This window comes from Rhopalosiphum padi, chromosome 4 (genome assembly GCF_020882245.1).
Source record: "Rhopalosiphum padi isolate XX-2018 chromosome 4, ASM2088224v1, whole genome shotgun sequence".
Taxonomy (NCBI): domain Eukaryota; kingdom Metazoa; phylum Arthropoda; class Insecta; order Hemiptera; family Aphididae; genus Rhopalosiphum; species Rhopalosiphum padi.
Window position 1 is genome coordinate 43,121,508 of NC_083600.1, and position 27,969 is coordinate 43,149,476.

The following is a 27,969-nucleotide window of genomic DNA, read 5'->3' on the forward strand; positions in this document are numbered from 1 at the left end:
CCAATTATTATAATATGTTGGCTTTTTGTGTGGCCAATGTATCTTGTCTTATTGCAACGGTTGAATCAGATAGATCTCGTTCCATTCGTTCTAATAACAAGTCTGCTAATAATATTATTAGTTCATATAATCAAAAAATCTAGAAAATGTATAGGTGCAATTTTTTTATGACATTCAAATTAATATTTGGAAAGAAATCACATATTTAAACGAAGAATAACGATGTTAGTTATTTTGTCATAAATTATAATTTAATGAAACTATTCATGAGAACTTAAAATATTTATGTATATTATGAACCGTTTTATACACAATGCCTTTTTTTTTTTAATGTGTATATTATTTTGAAGGTATTGCCTATTTATGAATCTTTTCACACTGTTTACGGTAGGATATTATTAATTAAAAAGTGTAATAATATAGTTTGGAATAAGCTATTAAGTATAAATTCATACTATTATAATAATTAAATATCACTAATATAATAAATGCAATATTATAAATGTTTTCGCAAAAATTAAATCAATGTACCGTATTATGTCGAGTAAAATAAACTACTTTAATAGCAATATTAAAAAAATATAATTTCATGAAATGTACTTAGTAATGTGTGCTGATATAGAACGTCTTCGCTCAGAGTCATTTTTTGTATATAATGACATATCATTGAATTAAAATTTAACACTTGAACTTTATAATGTATTACCTAATTAGTAATTCTTTAATAACATATTATTATTGTTGCTTATTAATCATTGAAAACCATCATAATATACACTCCTTTGATATTAATAATATACTAGTGATGTTGTTGAATGTATATCTCACAAATAAGTTTTTAAAAATAAAAAGTAACATAAAACAGATGTTATATAATATAATACATATATTATATAAATTATATTTGGAATCTTATAGACATGACACAATAATGTAGTTATATCGTTTGAACATGAATTAACTTTCTATAAGTTAATTTATCAAAAGTTGCTCAGCTCCATTCACATCTGTACAACGTCAATGTGCTTTAATTAATATTATAAGGTACGTATACTAAACACATATCTATAGGATTTTCCTATATATGCATTTTACACAGTGAATAATGATACTCAACTAAAATTCACGAAGAATTGTAAAGGCAGATTGCCCATCTTGTTTGAATTAGTTTACAAAGCGAGGTAATAGGTGAACAGACACCAATTTTACGTGAGCTGAGGTGGGTACCTAAATTAAAACCAAGATATACCTATATTTCACCGTATTTTATATTTTTTTTATTTACTCTCAGGTGAATTTAAGTTATTTAGCTTATACATAAATTTTTATACTCGAAAATTTAATATTATTATCGTGCTCCTTTAAATTGTATGTATGGCAGTTAGGTATTCATGCAGTTGAATCAAAACAAACATCTCATTATTGTAATAGTCCTTCGATTAAGTAGATAATAGATATACCTACTGAATATTGATATAAAAAATAAAAGTAATTATTAAAACATTACTATTATCGCCACGAAGATGACGAAGATGTGAGCTGCAATTTGTGTTTGTCTCATGCAACCGTTATATTATGCATATTGTGCGCGATGATCCGTGCATAGACAGAATAAATTTAATCTTTTTTTTTTATAACAGTATTTCTAACCATATTTTGATCAACTCTTTCTGTTTAATAATTATGCATTTATGTTGATAATGTGATACGATTAATTTATATTTTTAGAGGTTTAATTAAGATGTTGTGATAATAAAACTTTATAATATGATATACACCGACTTTATCTCGTCATCGAAAATGTTATTTTATTGAATGTATTAATTTTTAAATTTGATGATAAGACATAATTATTGTATGAGAAAAAACAATTCTGAGGGAAAGAAACGGGTAGATCAGTATCAATAGAAATATCTAAAAATAAGTTACATTCAATTTATATTATTATTAGTATTTTCTTCGTTTGGTAGATTGAACTAATAATTTATGCCATCAATTTCGAATAGATGGCTATATAAATCAATACCAATATAGGTATCTATATTGGTGCAAATATATTCGTTAGTAACTATATTATTCAAAGTATTTAGAATATTTCTATGTCTATTAATATAAAATAGTTATGCTCGCATAAAATTTATTATACTTTCAACTTTTCAAAAAAAAAAAAAAACAATAATTGTATACCCAAAAGTAAAAAAATTCAAATTTTCAAATATAGCTGTAATTTTTTTTTTTTTAATTATATTTTAATGATTTAATAATATAATACACGTTTCATTATATAGATAACAATTTGTAATAATAGTTGTTTGTTATTTTAAATAATATTTTCATTGTTTCCGCGCTAAAATATTATTATTTTAGTCAATTTTCATAATTACTAGTTAAAATAGAACAAAAATATAAAATCGACCGTATATTATTATCGCTATATTAAGTTATTTTCGTAAATTTTTCTATCATATATACTATGTTCCTACTGTTCCTATTCTAATTCAATCATCATATTTTGAAACACCAAAATGTTTTAAATTACACAATTATTACTGAATCGTCTTGCTTATTATGTATTACACCGGTACATTTATTAGAGGATATTCCTGTTCCCGTTTTCTCACATTCCTACATCATTCATGTATGAAACATTTCCATGAGTCAATAAATATTATCTATACAATAAATATCACAATTCAAAAAAATAACTTAGGTATAAATTATTGAATTTAATAAAAAAATTATTGTTTTAAACGTTATTCTAATATATTATATAATTGCATCAATTACCATCGCATGAAATTTTTTTAGTAAATTATCACAACTGTCATTTGCCATTTAGATTCATCACCTTTTTTTAAGTCATTTCATGCTTTGGATCAATTACTATAGTTTTTTAGTGAAGTAATGTGATAAATATTCAGACATTTTTACATCTAGACCAAATGGATTGTTAAATCTACCAGAGCAAGTTATGTTATTGTTCCTTGACCTAAAGTATGAACTTTGTGTTAATAATTTATTTAGTTTAAAATGTAACAACGTATTACAAGTTAATGAAATAAAGCCACTTTCAAAACCAACACATTTTAGTATTGTGTATTAACAGTAAATTAGTCATAAATTATATAATGTTATTTAATCACAAGGAGTTTTGTAACCTTTTTTAACTAGGCCTTTGGCCATGAGACAAATTTGTACTGCTTATTTATATTTTTAGTTCATCAACGTTTTATAATGTAAAATTCAATATGATAGGGAAAATAAAATTGATTGTACGATTGTACATGACGTATCTTTTGTAAATATGTTTACATGTGCCATTATGCCACTAATCTATAATAATATAATTTGTTTATTTTTTTTTAATATTTTTGTAAATAAATCTTTATTTGAAAAAGTTGTTTCTAATCTAACTGATTAAGTACTATGCTCTTATATACAACATTTAAACTTTAAATTTAAAGCATAACCAACGTTTCAAATACTCATTAAAGCCATAACCATTGTCCGTTCTTATATAGCTACATTTAAAATGCATTTCATCTGGAGGGCGCTTAATATACAAAATTATTACGATCGAATTCTGTTCATTGATATGTTTTAATATGTTTGTGCGTATGCGCCTATTATTTATATATTTAGAACAGAGTTACAAAACCACACCCCGTGTTAGTTCATGTATAAAAAGTAGAAAAAGTAAACGGTCCTACTAAAATGCACGGGTTCAACGTTGCCAACAACTTCTATACAAAACCGTTTAGAACGTTACCCATATTATTTGTGCATTATTTTTTATATAAATTATGTGCATATAAATGAATATTATAAATTATATATCATACAACATGTACATAAACGATAAATTATATTGTAGGGATCCTTAACCGATGTTTTCTATGAAATATTCACGTCAATAGTATCAGAAAAAGTGTACCGTTTTGTAATAAAAATATGTAGAATTTTTCGAGTAAAAAAATGTATGTAGTTTGATAATAATATATTAATAAATCCCATGTGTAATCAGATAAAAAAGGGTTGAAATGGTTTTGGGTTATATGTCTATTAATTTTAGGTTTAGGTATTTGTAATCTCGCATAGTCTTGAGTTTTTCTGAAATAAATAACTATCCCAGGAGAATCGTTTAATTTTAACCAAAATTAACAACTCAATAGGTATTAAATATCATAAACAAAACAATTTAGCACCTGAAAATGCAGTATGTACTGTATGTGCAGCCTTTGTGATACTGTAATAATATAATACCACTTGATATATATAATAGTGTTCCTATACATGAACAACTAGAGCTTTTTAAGTTATTTTTCAATTCGATGTGTTAAATTGGGGTTATTCTTATTTTATTAAGAGAATAGTAACTATAACCAGCTCGAAATAGAGGCGAAAATCCAGGAGAGCAGTGAGGGCAATCGTCATTCCCCTTAATTTGGTAGGTAGGTAGGCAATTGATCGATACTCGATACTCAATTTTCAAATAAAACAATAAGCATATGTCAACACACCTCTATTACCTAATTTACAGTATTATGTAGATACAATATAATGACTGGCGTACGTATATTTCAATTAATTTGCGCCTCTGCCATGAGATAAACAAATCCAAGAAATAACAATAAACTGGTGCAAGATATAAATATACTTTTAAAAATCAATAATAATTTCTAGTTAAATCCTAGCGGTATACCTATATAATAAACGATTATCAATGAGTTACCTACTTATTTAATTCACCACAAAGATTAACCACGACAACTGAAAGGGAATTATAATAAATTATATGATTATAGTTTGTTATAAATCATAGTGCTTCCATAGCAATTGCATTCATATTTACACACCCTAATGCCACAAACCTTCCAGTGTACCAACCATAAAGTTCTAAATGGCTGTGCTTGTGTATTATCAACATCATGATCAGTGGCATATTTAGGAAGAAGGGAAACTCGAGGGTACAATTGTCCGCAGTACTGTATTCTGGTTCACATAAAGATGTACCGGTGATTGAGGTGCAATATACTTAATAACAATGAGTTTTTAAATTTATTATACGTTATATTAATCAATTTACAATTAAACACATATTAAAAAAAATGTTCGTGAAAAAAAAGTTAAACAGAAAAAATGAGTATCAAAAATAAAATTATAGTTATAAAATAAAGATAATTGTTTTTATGTTTATTTTTATTTTATTACATTAGTAGATCTATGATCATAAATATTTAATTATTTTCTTATATTATAAATACAATACTTACTAGATATAATAACAATATTATATGCTAATTGGACATTGGCCAAAAAAAGTGCTTTGTATAAAGATTTAACATAATGTCAAAATTTGAAAATTAATATAAATAATGTTTGTGATTTAAAATATTACATAAACTATATTTTTTATTCTATTTATATTTTTTTTACAATACTTTTTATAATTTAATTTCAATTAGTACTAATATATTACCATATGTATAAATTACATAAATGAAAATCACTCCCCCATCACAAACTTAGATTATAAGGGGTACTCCAATAAAATTAAAAATTGAAGTTAAATATTTATATAAAAATGTATCATCTATTATTCTTTTTTCTTTAGTTATTACTATTATTTTTAAAAAAAATGGAATAAGCTCATTTTTTAAATTTTGTAGGTGGGACTGGGTGGATATGAGAAAATGTTGATAATTACGGCTTAAGAGTGCTTGTTATATAATATATTTATTAATTATTATACATTTGTCAACGACAATATTTTTTTGAATAATAGGGATATAATTTAAAACATGTGATAGTAACTTACTATAATACGTATAAATCGTATAAAACGATAATTACGGCCTACAAATAAAATCTTTATATTGACATTAAGATTATTTATTATTTGTTACTGACTAAAATTACAACGAACAGTTTCTAAGAGTTTCTAAGTAATTTTTTATACACATTGTAATTTAAATACAACTTGCTTTTTGAACTTATATGATTTATTTTATAAAAGGTAAAAAAGTTCTACAACACTAGTGTAATATTTAAGAGTTTATAATATTATCTCCCCTTTATAACAATAATTGCCTTAATAGCTTTTAAAGTACCTTTAGATTAATAGTATAATACTTATGTACAAAAACTAAAACTAATGATTATTTCTATAGAATAAAAATACAAATTAAAATATATTTCATGTGTAAAATATATTTGTATTATTTAATTTTTAGATTATAATATTATACAACATAACAACCTATTTATCTACATCATAAATAACAATAAGGTAAAATATTATTTATTCGAAATCTCTAACTACACTTTTAATATTCACCCACGAAATATATTTTACTTTTCTTCAGATATGTAATTTTTTTTTTTAATTTTTTTTTCTGTGTATTAATTTAAAAACTATTTTGAATGATCTTATGGTTATGTACTTTCAATATACGTAATATAATATATAATAAATTATAATTACCTATTATGAATATTTTTATTACATATTTACAAAAATCCTACCACATGAATAACGTTATATAGGTATTTTAGAATTAAAATAAATACTAAAAATAAAAATGTTCATAGTTACATATTATGTATTATATTGATACTTTAAAAAGTAATTGTAACTTAAAAATTTTGTTTCATTGATAATAATTGAATATTCTTATAATATCAGCATTTTTTTAGTTTCAGTTTCGGTACAAATTTGTGATAAGGAATGTCTTAATAAATTACCAAACAACAGAGGTAAACCAAAAATACTATTAGGTTTTTAAGTTCATTGGTTTTAATTTTAGATAGAACAAAATAACATTTAAAACATTAAAGTAAAATAATCATTATATAAATACATAAAATAACTTACTACAATATTATGAATACCTATACATACTGCACAACACATTGCTAATTAGAATATTACCAAAACCAAAATGGAGCAGCAATCATATTATGTTCAAATGCATGGCTGTATAAATTGTTTAGTTAATTTACTTGCCTTGTAAAAGGTTGCACAATTCCAATTATAATATTATATACAGCGCCAAATAATACTTAGGAGCGTAATATAAATGTATAATATTTTATGTAATAATAGATTATGTTTTCATCTCATGAATAGTACAAATATTATATTATATTATATTATATTTCGTATTTGGCGTACTATTGAATAACATAATAATAAAAATCTTTCTAAATTTTGATAAAAGAAAAAATAAAGAATTATTTAAAAGTAAAATTAATTGTACATTAATAAAATATCATTATCTGTTTTGAAAACTTAATTACTTACGAATAGAAATAAGCTTACATGTAAAACGAAATTATTTTTTACAAAAGAAAATTTATTTGCATTTTTTTTAAATTCTTAAGTCTTGAAATTTTCACAGATAATTATAAATGTTACTATTTAAAGTTATGAGGTGAGTATTTTATAAAATTAATATTACATCATAGTATCTTGTACTATTGTGAATGAAGGAAATAATTCTAAATCTATAGTCTTTTTAATAAAAAAAAAAATATTATTTGTGCTAAAAAAAATTGAATTATAGCTTTCGAATACCTTACAAAATTATTTAATAAAAATTGATCCAAAATAGTTTCGAAATTAATTAGGTACTAATTTTTTTTATGTTTAATCGTTATTTTTAAATTTAAATGAAATCTGAGATTTTTTTTGAAAATTAAATTATAATATACAAGTGATCGGATATCTGGATACTAAAATAAATAATATGTATTAGAAATTAAAGTACAACAAGTAATTAATTTTCATTAGTGTAAACTAACTTTTAAGAAATTCTTCTATATAAAATAATTAAATAAATTACTTCTTTGTTTTATTCTTTTATAATATTATTCTTAACGACCTTCAACGAAGTTATGCCCTTGACATTCAATCTTATTTAAACCTTACAATATTATTAATAATACCTATGCATAATTAATATTATTTGCGTGTAATTTTAAACAATAAATGTTTCAAACCAATAAAACCTTTATTTTTTAGTATATAAAATAAAACTTAACAAAATATTATGTGACATGCTTATATTATAATTGTTTAACAATTTTTGTATAAACTAATATTTTTATTTATGGATCAAAAATAAGTGAGATGTCTAAGAATTTCAAAACATAATATAAGTTGGTACCTATGCCGTGTGAATACTTAAAATTTCAAAAAAATGCACAACTCTAACATCGTTATGTATTTTATAGGTACAATGGAATTGTGTTTGATCAATCAATATTTTGAATTATTGTATCAAGTGTATCATATACTATAGATTAATTATAGATAAAACAAAATTTTACAAATAATTGATATGCTGTTGAATAATTGTGATATTAATAGAAAAATTATTGATATCGTGAAACCAGCAACACAACGTTGATAAATACATAAAAACTGCAAGACCGCTATTATTAAATAAAATAAAATAAATATTAATCAACTGTTATATTCACGGTTTTACACACAATTTTGTAATAATAAAATAATATTATACAATAAGCTGTAGGTACATAATAAAGTTATATATTTTAAATTAAAAACAAATAAAATAAAAGAAGAAACAATGGAATCAAATTATGTCATCTTTTTACATCTGCACTTCTTTGATGCAATTTGTACGTCATTGCATCATCAGTAGCCTGCTCAGTCTCAATTGATTCTAACCGAACAAATTCTTGTCTGTTTTGACGTTTGCAATAGTCAGGAAACTATACTTCATAGCAGTTAATTTGTTCCTCTCAAGCCCTGTACTTAGGACTCTTCTCTAGTTGCGATACGAAATAGTCCACTTTTCTCTTTGATAATTACCAAAAGAAGATTGACTGCATCCCCATGCCGTCGGTCCGCCAATGTGTTTGCAACTAAAACATTGTCACCAACTTTTAAGGAAAAGAGAATACCTTTGTTTATCATCTTATCTACTTGAATTTTATATTTTGCGCTGTAATCTTGCATCGAGTTTCAACAAAATTATTGGAAACTATATACTTAACTCTACCTCTTGATCAGTTTCACTTTTCAACTTCAAAATGTTTCACATGATCTTAACTATGTTAGGACGGTTAGGTCTATATTTTTAACAGTAGGGTTGTCAGTTAAAATGCTTAAAGCTTCAGCATCTCGTTCTGCTGTCCACTTTGAATCCGTCATCGATAAAAATTAAAATACCATATGTAAGCGTAGATACTTCAAAAAACGTCCAAACTTCACACTTACTATTAGGTTCGAAATTTTTAAATTGAATTGACTGAACACTGAACATGTAATGTTGGTTTGTAAATTATTTTGTTAAAGCAATAACCAAGATAACAACCAAAATAAAATATTTAAGGCGTGAATTATTCAATTATCCAATAAACTTATATAATTGTTATTATTATTATATACCGTTATATTTATTATCATATCGTTTATCATCATCAACTGATATAAGTATTTAGTACATAGATCATTAAATTAACATGACGATAGTGTGCTCGGTATAATGCCTATACCTACCTAATGTGATATACTCCTACGTGCCAATCGCGCCATGTATTAAACAGCGTCATTGAATAATTTATTGCTGAATTTATCCATTTAGTTGAAAAAAGTTTGCTTAAATTTATGAAATCAGCAATGAAATTTTGCTAATTCCGTGAATTTTATATCAAAATTACCGATTTAATGAAATCTCCAATTTTACAAATTCGGTGTAAAATAATCATACCTTTATCTTTTCTATTATTTATAGTTTTTAGTTCATAGTGAATTATTCATTGTATCATATTATCACTATTCACTATGAAATACAATAAATTAAATTTTAACACCAGACATAAAAATATAGTACAGCCGCATAATTTTTTACAGCTTGTAATTTGTGTAAAAATAATTCTAGTATTGACTCGTTTACTTGCATAATTATTGTTTAAATTACCTTGATCGTGGTGTGACTGAGCTACTCATATAGTTATATGCAACTCAAACATTAAAAAAATTAAGTTAAGTAATTTTATAGATCTCAAAAACCGAAAATAAGTGGCTACTCAGTTCTTGATGGTGTATTATATATTTATATTGTTCATTCAGTTAAACTTTTTAAAAAAAAATAAAAATATTGGCGTTTTGTAGAACCCTATTTTTTTATAATATATTATATGAATATCCTTTCGTATTTTCATCAATATAATTTTCAGCAGAACCTTTCAGTGCTTTTGGCAGATCTAGTATAATGCGCAGCTTTAAATTTTATATAATGTTATTTTTTGGTGCTTTAAAATACATTATTATATTGAAGTTGTACTTGACTACTTGAGTACAGCTTAGTTAGGTATATGAAATCTTTGCTTAAAACGTAGTATTAAGCAATTGGAATGTATCCAAAAACAAATATATTGGCTACTTATATTGGTTTTATTTTTAAAATGCCAAACTTTTTTAGTGATAATACACCAGCTGCATCACAAGCTCTTTATCTTTAGGAAACTACGAGTAGCTGAATAATAACATAGTATATAATTATGACCTCTTACACGCGCTTAATATTTCGGATATTTGAGTAAGTTCAAAATAAGTTCTTACGCTTTCGGCTCAACATTTCTTCGGCTCACACCCGATCAACAAATCTATTTTATTTACAATTTCATACTACTAATTATGCTATTAACACTCTACTCTTCAGATCCATGAACTCTGTAAATAATTATAATATCGATCCGTTTTGTTATATTTCTTTTCACTTTTTTAAAAAATTATGTTTCCAATAATTTTTTTCTGCATAATTTATTTACCTATAATATTAATATTATTTATACTTTATTTGTTTTATTAAATTAATCAGTGGTATTTGCTTAAAAATATTTTTGAAATGCTATGTATTAAATTAATTCATGTATTTGGGTCCAAATCCGTATAATATTTCAATAAATAAATAATCCTATTACAACTGTATATTTTTTTGTAGTAGGTACCTATCTATTTTAAATGTGTACTACAATTAATGTCTCTCAGTGAAATTTATTAATATACATTAAGTACATATATAACCTACCAACATTAAACAATATAACTATTATAACTTATACTATCATTGTAAGTAGAACAATGATAAATACTATGTTAACTATGTGAATAATTTAATTAAAAATACATTAATAAGTAAAATATTAAGTGTATTAAAAATATAGTGTTATGAAATATTATAGTCAAAATCAAATCCTAATCACCTTATTGTTTTCAAACAGTGAAAAGTCAACAATAAATTAATCTAATGGTACTTAAAATAGAAATATAAAAGTATTTTACTATGGAGAAAATCAAGTTAATATATACCTATTATCAATTATTCAATATTGAGATTAGGCAACACCAAAATTTAAAACAATGAGAAAGTTCATGATTTTTTTATTTTCAATTAACAAAAGATTATAATCCTTAATATAAAAGTATATTGAATCACAAAATGTATACTCTTTATAATTAAATGTTTAGTTTAGTTGGTCATTAGGTTAAATTTTGGTACGCATTCTACAAAAGCTGTACTTTTCGTACATCAAAAGTAAACATTTTTGTTTAAAAATTTATAATATTATAAAAATTTCAATTTATTATCAATAATATTTATATTGTCAAAATCTTATTAACCGTTAAAATAAATGGATTTTACTGCTGTTATATCAATAAAAAAAAGTATTTATATTTTGTTCAAATTATTCTTTATACATATAAAGTTGGAAAAATAACGCGTTTCGAAAATATAATTTTTTTTTTTTTAAACCTTTATGTAATCAGTCCATGTATTCTATGACGTCACTTAATTGGGTTTTATTAGAACTGAGGTGTTTATTTTTTTTTTACATTTAATAGTGTTTATTATTCAAATCCTAAAGAAATATTTTAAGCAAAGCTTTTATATACAAGCCACGAAGCTTCAAACCAATTTAAATAAAATAAATATTATTGATTTTAGAATTAAATTTATCGTTTTTAGTGATTTCCTTATAAACTAAAGAAACTTTTTGGATTTTAACACATTTTAGTATAAAATTTACATTACATTTTTAAAATTCCCATATTTAAATATTGTATAATATTGTATTAGTTATATTATCTTATTAATTGTTTTATTTATTTCTCGATACAATATAATGATTGACATAAGAAAATGTATTTATATTAAATAAAATATTTTATTATCTACCCATAAATTTCTCGATTTATTTTACATTATCATAACGTTAAAATACATAAACTAGTATATTTTTAAATTAAAAATTTGGTACATGACAGCTCGAACAAGAACATATGTTATGTTTTTCTTATTGACCATCGAAACCATAGAATGATACAAAGTATAAGATTAAACTATTATGCTATTTCATACAAACTTATTTTATTATGGAAAAGCTTTAGCCTAAGAATAATGTTGCTCTAATTATAAATTATCTAGTTATTTTTAAACAAATATTTTTCATTATTATTAATGTTATACTGAATCTAATAAGCTTAAGACTCAGTGTTTATCCATGTCACAAATTCATCAATATTAATACTTTAAAAACTTCTGAAGATTTTACTATATCTACTTAAGATGAATAAATCTATTATTGTGGATGGATATAATGATAAATAAAAAACATTTTTATTATTAATGATGTTTTATGTCAATATAATTACTATATTTAAAACAATACACAATCTATGTGAACTAGAGTATATTTATTTACACTAAAATATGGTTAGGTAAGAAATTTAATAAAATAATAATACATATTATAATAGTAAACGTATTAGGATTTTAAAATATTGTGGAAGTGTAACATTTATATTAAGTAACAAATTAATAACTAGGTAACTGAAAATTACTAGATTTATTAGAATATACAGCTGTGTGCCCAAGAATTTCAATGAAAGGGGGAATGTTATAAGTTTTTAATACATTTAAATGAATTGTGACATAAATAAAGGGCTTTATAGCTTTGGGTCAATAATTTATTAGAAATAACTTATTACAAAAAATTATTGTATCAACGTTTATTTAATCGTTTATTTAATTCACCAAACCCGATTTATTTATGTCATATAAAAGTGCCTTAAAGCGAAGGCTTTTTCTCAAGTAAATTTATTGTTCCCAGTCAATTATTATATATAGTTATTATATCAAAAATTCGTAATGTAAGGTAACTATTTACAGATAAATTTTAAAAAAAAAAGGCAAGCAAATGAGTACCACTTTGTACTCTATTGTAAATTAGGTATCAAATAATGGGTCACGTAAGTGAAGGTCGTGAATGTATTAAATTTAAATCCAATGAATACACGAAAAAACGATTATGAGTTGGTTAGGGTATACCACAAGTACATTTCAATACACTAGCAGCATTATTTCCAGTCCTTTATGATGTTCCTCAATTATCGTTGTTATGACTAATAGGAAAATACAAGTGAGTTTAATTTTTTTTTCTAATTTACTCTTAGGTAAAATTGATTTCCCAAATCTTCCGTTTTGCATCTGTTTCAAAAATATTATTTAAACTATTATATTTAATAACACTAATAACTATTGATTTTATATTTCTTCTTGTAACACAGACTATATTTATAATGAGCCACTTGTAAGAATGATAAGAATTATCAATACTTGTCCAACTTATCTAATCAACTTACTCTATATAATTAATTCATTATACATATTTTATTTTTTCTTTGTTGTTCATTATACATTTTTACTGATTTTGTTTCTTATTATATATTTTAATAAATAAGTAAATATAGTTTTATATAATATATGCTGTGAAAACATTTTTTGTTTCTTGGTCAAAAAGCTTGGCAATTATTCAACACAAGTTTTTTTTATATCATGCAGTTATAGTTACAAAAAAAACAAAAATCCAATAATACAGTCATAATTATCACACGGTATAAATTAATTTTACAATAGCATTTTGGAATTTATTAATAATATTACATAACAAGTGCCTATAATTATAATTTATAACTAACCTATTATGGTATTTATGGGACGGTTTACGGTTAAAATATAGTAGGTATTATACATAAATGCAAATATTGGCAAAATAGATATTGTATGTTTGAGATTGGAAGCATATAATGTTCTTAGAAATAATTATTTTTGCACTATTTATTTTAATTACATAAGATTTTATAATCCCTATTTAAATTATCATGTGATGTTCAAATTGTATGAAAATAACTCACAACCGTAATAACATTATTATTTATTATGAATATTTCAATAAATTATTGCGGAGACTTCAACGAAAGTATCCGTTATAATTAATGTATTTTTAAATTGTGTTATTCAATAATACTAATTACTATGATATGTCTAAGTGTACATTTGGCGCATCAAAATAGCGTAAATTATTTAATAATTATTTTCTTCAAAATATAAAAACTTGAGTTGTACAATTATACTTTTGTTTTGTTTAATTTTTTATTAGTTTAATTATGATTACATTAATACATTTTTTTATTATATTTTATTTATGAACGCCAATTTTGAATTATGTTAAAAAAAACAGCAACAATAGAATGTAGAAAATAAATGGAATCCGATTGTACGAAAAATGTAAAAATATCTTGTATAGGTAAATACTAAATACCATATTATTAAAAATATATATTTAGTATAACATAATATTATGTGCTTATATGCATAGGTATTTTACTAGCAATTATTAACAAATATAATTAGACATATACAAATGTGTTTATTAAACACTTATTGAGGGAATCATTCTTGACTTTATTATTATTATTTTTTTTTTCAATAAATATATTTTAAAACGTGCACAATAATAGGCACCTATCTAAAAAAATATAAATGTATGAGTTTTCTGTAGTCACAACTTTTTACTATATAGACTTAGCCACATTGGTACAATAGTATTTATTTATATAAGTTTCTTTAAAGTCATGTTATTTTTTAATTTATTATTAAATTACTAAAAATTAAATCAAATATTATTTTTTAAGGATTCAAAATATTCCACAGTCTTTGTTTTTATTAATAAAGAACGTGGACTTTAAAATCACTATATTATAAATTTATAATGTTTTTTAAAAATACAAATGAGTGTCAAACTGTCAATTAATTAAAACATTTCATTTTAAAAGTATTACGTAGTTGGAAATAATCTTACTCAAAACATAATATTTATTTACCTGACATGATATTATTTACTAGCAAGTTGAAAAAAAAACTTAATATTATTTTTATTTGTAATCGATCAATTGAATATCTTTTGATTATAGATACTATACGAATACAACATGATTAAATAGATACAACATTACCATAGAAGTACTTAGGTTAGGTATTTTTTAATTTTTAATAAAAAAAAAAGTGAGACAAATTACAAAAGATATTATGACATTAAAATAAATAAATAATATAATAATTATAAATAGACAACACAATGTGCATATTATTTTCGATTGTTATGAGAAAATTGCACTTTTTTAAGTTGCTATTTTGTATGTTAAATACCAGGTATTATAATATTATTATCGGCTATCTTTCGTCTGTAGCGATTCCGTTGGCTGCACTGTGGGAGTCTACGTGAAACGATCTCACTCGGGTCGGACAGGTAGGTAGGATTAAACAGGTATGGTGAGCAGCAGCAGCTATCAACGTGATACTGCCACGCTACACCAGATCCAAAACAATAACACTGCCCAGTCAGGCATAAGTCGATTCTTGCGGCCAATGTATACGCGTAGTGCGTTCGTATGAGAATATAGTCGAAAATATATTTCATGATTACCGATTTTGTTTATTGAATGTTTTCTCTTAAGTGTTATTTATTGTTTATTTTCGTTCCGTTAGTTTAGTGTAGTACGGTAATATATAGTGAGTGTGATGCATACCATTCGAGTTGCCGGGAACCGCAGGTGACAATATATTATATATTCAACAGGTGAGTCTGGATAAAAAGATTTTTTTATTTTTTTTTACGTTGCGCGATATATTATATTATATTCACCGATCAGATTATTTTTGACGAAATACGACAATAATCTGAAAACCTTTTTCTAAATCAAATACCTATGTCCCCATTAGCATTTACAATCTGGAAAATGTTACTTTTAATATTACTTTGTTCTTTGATATAACTCTTAGGCTATAACCTACTACATTGAAACTGCGAATAGAACCTAACTCTGGTTGTATTTTATCTAGAGTTCTGAAAACGAATACGACATAAATAGTTGTTAATAAACATTAATAAAACGTTTTTGTTCACTCTCGCGGTTACGAAAAAAACTCGATTCTAGAGCGGGTGCATAGGTACATAGGTACCTACTAAAGATTTTAATGCGCGGTCACGAACACCGTGCACACAGTGTTTTTTGTTGTGATAAATTATCATTGACATTTAAAAAATAATAATTTTAGTTATATCTGTCAATCTATTAATTTTTTCGCGGTATACGTATAAAAAATGGTTTAAGAGTTTGAGAATCGGGGAGGAGTTTTGATTGTTTTTAAGTTTAAAAACGCCTCAATAAATTACTAAGTATCTTACTTTTTCTTAGGTTCTTCTTCAGTTAAAAGAGGATTAACTTTTATTGATTAAATGTAATCAGTTTTTATTTTATTTTAGTTTTATCTTGCCTATTTTGTATAAAAATCACAATTAGGCCAAAATATTCTATCTTTAATAAATTGTTGTTTGAAACTTATTGTTTTTAGGCGTGTAGAATCAATATTTTTTTCAATTCTCACCAAATTAAAAGGTAAAATACTTAAATACGTAATATTTAAATGCCGATGTATATTAAAAATTATAATATTAAACGACTAGATAATTAATTTATGAACAATAATTTTATATTAAATCAGTTTTATTTAAATAAATAAACGATTCCCAAAACTATGTTTTAAAGTTTAATATAAAATAAATAATTGTAAAATACGCAGGAAAATATTAGATAGCTTAATAGTAGTTACGAATAAATGCCTTTTTAATAGCAATAAATTAAAAATTATATTGTAATAAATTATGGTTAATTAATTTTAGATTAAAATACCTATGATAAATATATTTTATGTTAACAATAATTGATAGTTAATAAATATAATCAAGATAATGTAAAAAGAAATTTTTATCCATACAGATTAATATAAATAATTTATCAAGCACAGGTACGTGAGAAATTTGTGAACTTTGAAATAAAAATTAATTATATTTTAAAATAGTTCTTAATAGATTCTCAAAATTATTATTGTAGTCTCAAATAAAAATATTATGTTATGTTTCATTAATTAAATGTTATAATCCTGATTTAGAAGAAATGCTATTGTATAAATTAAACAACTCAAAAACATACTTATACCATAATAATTGACCTTGATCGACTAAATATTTTGTAAGTAAACAACTGTCTTATTCATGAAATTCTCATTACCATACACTTGTTATAACTTTTAAAATTAATTTTATTTTGTTGTCGTTTGAATTTACAAATACATTAAAGTTAACTTAGGTGTAGGAGGCATGTATAATCTATTTTCATAATATAATATTATAAATGTAATTAAATTAACATTAACTTTACTCTAAACATGAAATTTTCTATTTTACGTAAACATTATTGATTGGTACTTTCTTAGTATTAATTATTTATGGTGTACATTTTTAATAAAGATTCAACACACCCAAAGGTTTATAGTTACATGTATTAGAATTGCATAGTGCAATTATTATTCAATATAATATTTTAACTCTCTACTGAGTTTTAAAATGTAGCTAGGTAGTATATCAATTAAAAATTATGTATGTATATATATTGTATGTAATAATATTAAGTACCTATTACATTTATCATTCATTGTTAGTCGTAATAATTAATACAAATTAGTATAATATATTTGAATATTTCATAGCATACTTTTTGAATATAGTTATTTAATATCGATAAATATGTATTTAATTATTGTAACCTAACCTTTTCGATACAACTGCAAAGAATATTGATGGCGTACACGGTACACTCTTCGATTTTAATGATTATAACAATTAAATTGCGTGAGCTAAAGTATATTAACCGTTGGGTAATTGTAATTGTATAAGCCATTAACAAAAGTTATTTGCGAAATAAAATTAATAATAATAATTTAGTTGGATACCTATAGTTTATTTTACTAGTCTCGTAAAAATATATTTGAACTACATATAATATTGAAATAATCTATTTCGAAGAAGGTATATTGTATATTATTATGTTATAATATGAGAGAAAATATGAACATGATATAAATTGATAACATTAGTTGTAAATGTGAACATTGTGTACATGACTGCGGTGGGAATAAAATATAATTTGTTTTACGGAAACGGCGAAATGGAATTCGTCCTGGTTTTGAAAACTTTTACTATAGAGTATAGATCAAGATATGGTTCAATTTATAATGTGTTATAAATATATACGACTATAATACAATTGGATTAATGAGTAGTTCTGCGTCGCAAGTTCGCGACTCTTTCGATACACGAGTATATTAATTATTGTAATTATTATTCTTGTTAATACCAATATTAATAGTATTATAATATGGGAATGGCATTTCGTTTTGTGTAGAGGTACAGTACTGTTTTATTTTTCATTTTTATAATAATTCTTTGGTAACCGTTTAGCGTTTAATTACGTACTGTCCCGAACCGCTTGGCACTATGATAGTTAGATTGAATTAACAACGCGTATTTGACGAACGGTTGAGTGTCGCATTCTGTGCGATTGATTTAGGTCGTTTGGTCATTACCGAACATTAATTCACCTGACTCCCAATTATTATAAACCGCTCGCGGGGCCGCCGCTCATCCACCATACATAGGTTATAATAATAATAATATTATATAGTATATACCTTTAGGGAAGAACGCGCCTTTTTGTACGTGCTCGATTGTTTGTGTGTACCTACAATATACACGTTGCGGTGCACAATGGGCACATGCGATCCCGTAATGCTCGTGTTCCGAATTACAATTACTTATTATTATTAGGTAGGTAAGGCTGTGGTGGTATAGTGCATTGGACTCTGTATCGTTTCTTGTGTTTCCGTGCTGCCGTCCTCGATCAGACGATATTATTCATCGTCATTGACGGACGGGCACGTCGCCGTCGCCAGCGTATAGCAGTAATATAGGCGTAGGTCAAGTGCATAATATAATAAAAATAAAAAAAATGCATACCGGACATTGTTGACAATAATGCATGCGCGAAACACTGACCGGCGATATAGGAAGCACTGAAGACTGATGGGTCACCATTATTCCGATGAAAAAATATCGCACAGTCCTGTGTTTGATTACGACTTTTTTTTTCTCATCATTCGTTTTCCGCCCGGTTTTCATTTTATTTCGTTGTAGATTGTTGGCTGCCGAGCTTCCGCGCGAGTACGCACGTATTAACTATACACGATCGTAATCCGTTCGTCTTCGGCGGAATTCCGTATGGACGCCGACGACGTCTCCAAGCTGCATATCATAAAACATTATATGGGTATAGACTATAGGTAGACAGGAGTATTTATAATATAATATGTAGGTGTAGTAAATAGTAATCGAATTTTTTCTCGTCGGAATTCAATACACCGCAAAATCAGTCTTTACGATTGGCGTTAGTCCACTGATTCTTCTAGTCAAAAATAATAACGACGAGTGACGACGTATATAAATGTCAAATCATCTGGATCCGGACGTTGAACGGATTCATCGAGCGGAAAACGTGTGACCGAAATTTTTCTACGGTATTCTAATTTATCCACCAGTCGGCTTATGCACCGAGAAAGCGTATTCGTACTGTAAAGGTTTATCCACTGATTTTTACAGTATTTCGTATCACTACAATTCAATACACAATAAAATCAGTCTATAAGATTGGCGTGAGTCCACTGATTCACATTTAAATTATCTATATATCGACAAACGGATTCATTGAGTTTTCATACAAATTAAATTTTTACCGCTATCGCAGTGATATTTTAATTTATTTATTTACCAGATGAATTAAAGTACTATTACATTATCGCACTATATTAATTGTAAATCGTGTAGGTCTGGTGATGGTTTCTTTTTTTAAATTATTTATTTTCGATTTCAAGTTTTATAATTTCTAAATATAGATGTCTAAAATAATTTTTATTTACGATTTTTTCATTTGATTAATACTTAGTGATGTGTAGTGTGTTAACTACATTTTGTAGCAAATAATAATGGTCATCAGATTTCTCAATTTAACACACCCCACGGTCTACATGGAACCCGGACACCCGGTAATAGTTTAATAGTACCCATATTTTTAGGTACTATAAGGAAATGCCTTCATGCCATTGAAGCTTATCTACAATATCCATGTTGTAGCAATCTATGCTATCTACTAAGCTGATCACGACAAATACATTAATTAGTGAACGTGTAAAATGTTAATCTAATGGTATGCGACGCGTCCTATTGTAAAACTATCTTTACGAACCACACCGCTAAATATTTTGTATGACCTATGTATAATATACACATACAAATGTTAACAGTTAGATACGCATATTTTACGCGTGGCAAACAAAAATTAAAGTTTTAAATTATAATATTATTGTCGTATATATTAATAACATGATTATAATATACCTATTGTATTACCTAGGTATATAATATATACAGAATGATTCACTGGCTAAGCATGCTCAACTCAATTTTTCTTTTAGTAATTATTATTTTCAAATTCTAACATTTTGAATAGTTAAACTATATTTAAGGACCATATTTTTAAATACTTAGATTTTGTATACAATTTGCGTGTTCTTGGTGATAAAACATATTATTTTCAAATGTGCACCTAGTTTCTGAGTTATTAAAATGTAACACTCAGTAGAAGTCCTTAAAAATATAAAATATATGCAATATTTAATCTAGTAGATGTAATTAGAAATATAATTAGATTATTTTTACAAATTATACTATGTTAATAGTAAAATATAAATTAATATAATATTCGTAATTCTATCATAAATATAGCCCACATTATTATATTTCAAACCTAGTCTCATCGACCTAGAATTAAAACTATATTCATTTCAATTTGGAATTTGATACATCGATATTTTTCAAAAAATAGAAGACTTTTCACATAAAAAGAATGATTTTAATTATAAGAATAGGTGGTATCGTCATAGGGTGCTTTTTAAAATCATAATTCGAATAAATAAATTATTAAAAGAAAGTAGGGGTGAGAATATTTGGTGAATCATCCTGTATTGACCATCGTCTTTAGCTGTAATACGGATGAGTCATTTACAAATGATTTGTACACTGCTGTACTATGTAATAATCATACGAAATACATCTGTTTCACTTAGTATAGTAAAATAATATATTGTTATTCGTATTTCCGTCAATAACGAATGAAAACTCGAAAAATTTCAATTTATATTGTCATATAAATATTACATTAAATTTAATTATTAATTTATTTATTAAATGGAAGTATTATATTGAGTAAAATCTTGACTTAGTATGATTTATAAGTAATATAATTGATGAAGTATATATACATCACAGCATTATGCGACTTTTTCTGAAAGTACTCATAGTTTTAATAGTTACTAATTTTCCCTAATTTGATTGTTTCGAACTTAATATGTGTGTAATTATAAAGTAACGAATTAAACATTTAAGTTAATCCTTCCTCATTAGTGATTTCCTGTTCCTGAAAGTGTTCACACTTTCATAAAATAATACCTACCATAATATATTATGGTATATAAATATCATTTAATAAATTATAAGATAGTATTAATTAATTTCGTTTACTTTGTCTTATACATATTTCATTATACATTTCTTGATGAAATAATTTTGAGTAAATTCCGAAAATGTATAGCATTATTAATTTTAAGTAAATGTCAATGAAAAATCTTCAATGCATTTGATCTAAACTGTAAATTTTTATCTTGATATTTATTTGATACTATTACTATTCATTTATACAACTATAGACTATTATTATATAAATACAAATTAAAATATTATCATAGTCGATTCGATACAGAAATTAAATAAAAGTTTTTAAACTATAATCGGGTTTTAATATCATGATTGTATAAGATAATAATATGGTGTAATATAATACTATAGTAGTATATATTTAATTTTCAGCCAACTAATAATCGTGTGATTTATTAAGCATAATAGCTGGGAAATATGAAATAGCATACTAATTTTAGTGTGACAATAAAAAACGAAGTAGTTTTAATAAATAAAATAAACCCACATTTATTACTTTCTACAAATAAAATATCTAAAACTAGGTATATTAAACAAATATGTAGTTTAATATACCTACCTAAGTAAACCTTACTATATGTATCAAGTTTTACTCGCATAAAATGTTAAAGTATTGATTTGATTTTAATTTTTTTTAGAAAATGTCTTCACAAAGTGTAACTAAATTATTCCATTAGAATATAGAACTATTTTAATTTATGCCAAAATTATTGGTTTACGCATTGCAAACACTTCAAGAAGAAATTAAAAATGTTATACGAGTAATATGTAATAAAAATGTAACTTTCATTTAGTGCTAACTGCTAACAAATTGCTCACACATTAATTTTCATAAATTATAATAGATGATTAATTTGTAATTTTCCGAAATTCGTTCCATTATTTTGAATGTTATTTCATCTGAATTACATGTTTCATTATAGGTACTTGCATAACACTTATAAATATTTTAAAATAAGTCTTGTTATGTATAATAGTCCAAAACATGTTTTTAGAGACCTATACACAATGTACACTTTAGGCTATTTTGTTATTTGTTATTTTAAAAATATACATAAATATAAACAAATAAAATAAATTTAAATTAAAAACATAATTAACATTTTACAGTTATTTATTAATATCTTCTACTATTTTTTTTAAAAATAAGTTAAACTTTTTTGTTATTGACCGTTGTCAATATTGTTATAAGGAAATTTGACAAATGACAATGATACCTTTAAAATAGTAGTAAACGTAAATTGTAACCAATATCTTTTATATTATGTTGATATCATAATTTGATAAATTGAATGCGGAATTACTATAGGTATACCCTGTATTATGATTGTTACATTTTAGTATTTTACATAGTTTATTTATGACTACGATACAGATTTCTCGATAGAAATAGTGATGTATCGTTGGTCGTTGGTTGTAACCTATTTAAGGTTTATAGTATTTTTTAATGTTTTATAGTTGTAATAGGCAATTATATTTCTAAAACATGTGAACAGAATTTAAGTCACAATAGATATTTCATTTTAAAATGATAATTATTAGGTGAAATATTTTATATGCAGTTTAAATATATATACGTATATATATATATATATATATATATATTATATAGTAAAATATTGACTGTATATAATCTTAAGTCTTATGTTCGTATTAACCGTACAATATTCATGTCCTTGCATAATAAGTTTCATACTATATAGCTATGTACTACGTACAAGTAATTGTAACATTAGTAATTATTCAAAAAATTAATATATAGATTTTCACTGAATGCAAATTGCATGTTATAAAAAATAACTAGAGTTTAGAAAAATATAAAATAAATTCAATACGTAATACCTGATATTATTTGCATCTAAGTACAGCGTGTTAAAGTATTGAATATAATAAGATTATATTTTTTCTTTTAAATTGTATATTGACATAATGCAATAATTAAAATATTTTGTAAAATCGATTTTGAAAAACGTTCTTATTTTTTTATAGTAATTTTACATGGTATACAGGTAAAACAGTATAGTTCCTATGTAATAATTATTATCATTTGACTGGCAAGCGTTTATTTATTTTTATTTGATTACACATTGATTTTTATGTAGGTAAACCGCGTTTTTTGGTCCGATAGGTAACCATATAATTTTATACAGTTCATATACATTATATATACTAGAGAATTGCTTTCGTTAACATATTTTATATTGTATGTATTATTGCATTACTTTAAGGAGAATTGGTTCTACAGACCTACAGTATTAGATTGCTGCATTATACGTGTTATAACGCCCTTGAAACTTGAAAATATTTCTAAACAACATATTATTATGTGTGTATACCGATACACATAATATAATTTATAACAAATATTTTAAGATTAATTTATTTTAAAAATAGTCCTACCTTGTGTGCATGAAAAATACATTGTTTTCATTTGGCAATGGACTTATAGTTAAAAATGAAAAAATATTTTAAATAAAATAAATGTAATATAGTTCTAATTTTACTTTGATATTTATGTGACCGCTATTTTTTTTACAATCGTGTTATAAAGGTGGTACTTAGTTACATATTTACGCAATACACAAACAATATATAATTATAGTCTAGTAAAATAGTAAGATTTTTTTCTCAAAAAAACCGTGTTGTAATCTATAAGTGGGTTGGTAATCCAAGTTATATACCTAAATATACATTTTTAAAAAACAAAAATTTAACGGGGAAATCAGTTCATGTTATAAAAGAATCACTCTATATTATATCGGTGTTCTTAAATTAAATATAATATTATATTATAGTTAGTTTTTGCATCAACAAAGTTTCTCTCACCAGAAGAAAGAAGTCTTTGATAGTTGTTATTTTTATAATTGTATTTCTACATCTCCAATAACTCGTAAACACTATTGCGGTTTACCTATCCTTATCAAGGTTAAGGCCGCGTCGGGTTTTTAAACATCCTGTACAATATAATATAGGTATGTACGTACGTAACGGAATTCGAACGATTCGGATATAATAATGTAATTTTACGTATATAGGGTACTAACTATATTCGGTGATTCGTATATTAATAATCATTAAACGCTCTGTCGCCATATTACTATGCAGAAGCCGCAACTACGAGTGTCTAGCGTATAACGGTTCGGAGATGTCCCAAGTGCCAGTACGAGTCGACGATGAAGGTTGGAAATTCTTATAATATTTTTACACTCCTCGTGAAAGGAATGTCGCTATTGATAAGTATATAAAAAATAATAATAATAAATAAAATAAAAAACCGGTTCCACAAGTGCACGCTGCTGCTCTCTCGTCGGTGCCCGAGCCTACTAACCTTGTTTATTAATGTTCGTGAGTGTATCTATGCAGCCACCGCGTGGTGTGCCAGCCTCGCCAAACCAGCAATTATTCTAAAATCGAAAGGGAGAAATTTCTCAAGTACATTGGTGGAGTGTATGCGTTTTTTTTTTTGACCGCTGTTTCTTTCTTTTATTGGCTTTTACTTTCTAGTTTTTACTGCCCCGAGGCTTATTGTAGATGCGTAAAAGTTTTTGTAAATTCTTTTGAGTTATATTTGTTTTTAATTTAAAGTCTTATTTTCATTAATTTTTTAAATTACGTTTTATTGAAAGAAAAATTCAGTCTTTTAAATAAATCGAGAACGTTTTTTGATTTTTGTTATGATTCTATTAATTTTTATTTTTAATTGTAATTGCATTTTAACATACTTGATGTATAATATTATACTATAAATATCCATACAAAAAATATTTTATAATAAGTATTTGAAACTTGCATAATAATAAAATTGTTATGCCGTTATAAATCTGTATGTAGATACATCGTTATTATTTTTAAATTACAGTTTCGAAAAATGTGTGTCGTTATATTTGAGACTAATAATTACATACCTGCATTTAATTTTTTATTATATCTTCAATATTAAATTATATTTAATTTTGTTTTTCATTTATGAAAACACGGGTTATTGAAATTTACGTTTATGGAATTTTATTATTTTCTTATTTAATGTTCATTCGTTGAAATATTAATAATAATTTGCATACTATTATACTATACTAAGAAATAGTTCATTACAAATTTTAAACAAAAAAACAAATTTTATGTTTACATTATAATATTTTAATGTCTAATATAATATATTTCAATACCCAATAATAAATCGTATTTTATTTTAGAAGTACCTGTTTCTAAAATGATATTTCGATCAGATGAAAAAAAAAATCAAATTAGTTGTAACAGATGATTATAATCATAATAAGAAAATAATGACACGTTATAGGTAGGTACCTCTATACCCTTACAAATTCTTTATTCTGGCCCATCCGATGGAAGCCATGGTAGGTAACAGCTGCAGGGAATGGAACCAATAAAATTAATGGCCTATTGTGGTGTTTCGATACCATGTATAAGTGTATATAACGAGATATGATAAAAAGCTATGTTTTTGGTTTTTTTTTTTTTAAACGTCGTGCGTGCGAAACAAAATTTCGATACAGCGATGTTGCAGTAACACCGATGAAAATAAAAAAAAAATGCACAATTGCAAGGATGAACTGTAGGCTGCACATCACATCGATGAACGTTCGTTTCACAAGATTGAAAATTCTGTTAAAACTCATAATAATTTATATATAATCTTTGACATTTTGCAATAACTCATAAATCAGCGCGTTGACACACAATTGTTGTGCGGAGGCGTTATGTTTTCTTTTCTTTTCGATTGCGATTCGTGTAGTCAGTAACACCCGTAAATCCTTCGAATGTGTTTTATTACAAAAACAATTTCAAATATTTTTGCGTCCCTTCAATAGTCTGGCGTGCTAGTATTTCCGATAAAATGCATTTGAGAGCATTATTATCAGCGGCTGTTATAGGACGTGATACGATAAACATTCGTTTAATTTCAATTAAATTATATTGTTAAAACAGAGTACCTCGTTCGATTTAACCGTAGGTACATATAACATCGAACATTATTATAAACAGTAAACACCAAGTGTTAGAATTCAGTTTTAAATTTTACTGCAGAAAATATATATATACCTATATATATAACGATATTTTTCCACGTAAAAAAAATCTTCGTATTTTGCAATTAAAATAACCGTATTTTATTTGTAATCGTAAATTACAAAGATAATATTATTTTTTTTAATTCTATTATGTTTACTTGTAACTTGTAAAAGTATTACTGAGAAATTATTCTGAATAAGTATTTTATGACGCAATAGAATTGTAAAATTTGAACTTTACATCTCTTTTTGGTTTTCCAATGATTGAATTTTTTTTTATGTACCTACCTATCAGTAATAATCAGTAGAAAGTTTTTTTCACGCCTAAATCGTTGGATATTTTCAGGTAATTAAGTTTTTTTTCTAGTCAAATGGATCGTTTCGCCCTTCAAACACATTATTTGTTCAATGATCGCCATTCGATACTATTTTCAAACACACTGTGTACGAATGAATAATATGTAAATATTATATACCTATATTTAATTAATGTGCTTACTTATTAATACAGTAATACGCTCTTATTTTTTTACTACGAAAATCACTATAGTTTCTTTTTTCTATCAAAAATAATATTTTCTCTTTTTTGGCAAAAAATATATATATATATTATATGGTTAAATTTGGTCGTAAAAACTGAATTTAATGATATAAACTTTAATTGAAAACATTGTTTATATAAACAAATATGTATGTTTCATAACAAAATTAATATTTTTAGTACTTTTTTTTACATGTGTTAGACAAATATATTATTTATTATTTATACATACAGTTACCATAAACTTATCGATTTTATATAATATTATATGGTGTCAGTAAGTAATAAAATTATTCATAAAATATATGTTGTAACAATGTATATTTTCAACCTTTATTATTTGTATGTGTATAATAGAAAGAAAAGGGTTGAAAATGGCTGAATGATATTTAAATATATGAATAATATATCTACGTACACTTTCATTTAATGTTTTTATAGATTTATATTTTCTAAGGAGTAGTATTTTGAAGAACTATATATTCAAGATTTTATGAATTTTTAATATTAAATTATATTATTTTCTGCTTAAAGAACCTTATTTAAGTTTCAAATATATTGTATTTTTAGTTTTCATTG

General features: G+C 24.8%; 1 protein-coding gene across 1 annotated transcript in view; it reads left to right on the top strand.

Moving 5' to 3' along the window:
- Positions 1-15,650: 15,650 nt before the first annotated feature.
- Positions 15,651-27,969, top strand: part of LOC132930316 (unconventional myosin-XV) — a 53,332-nt gene continuing 41,013 nt past the window's right edge. The window contains exon 1 of the mRNA XM_060996115.1: positions 15,651-15,954. The gene's annotated coding sequence lies outside the window, so the exon portion shown is untranslated. The remainder of the gene's footprint in view (positions 15,955-27,969) is intronic.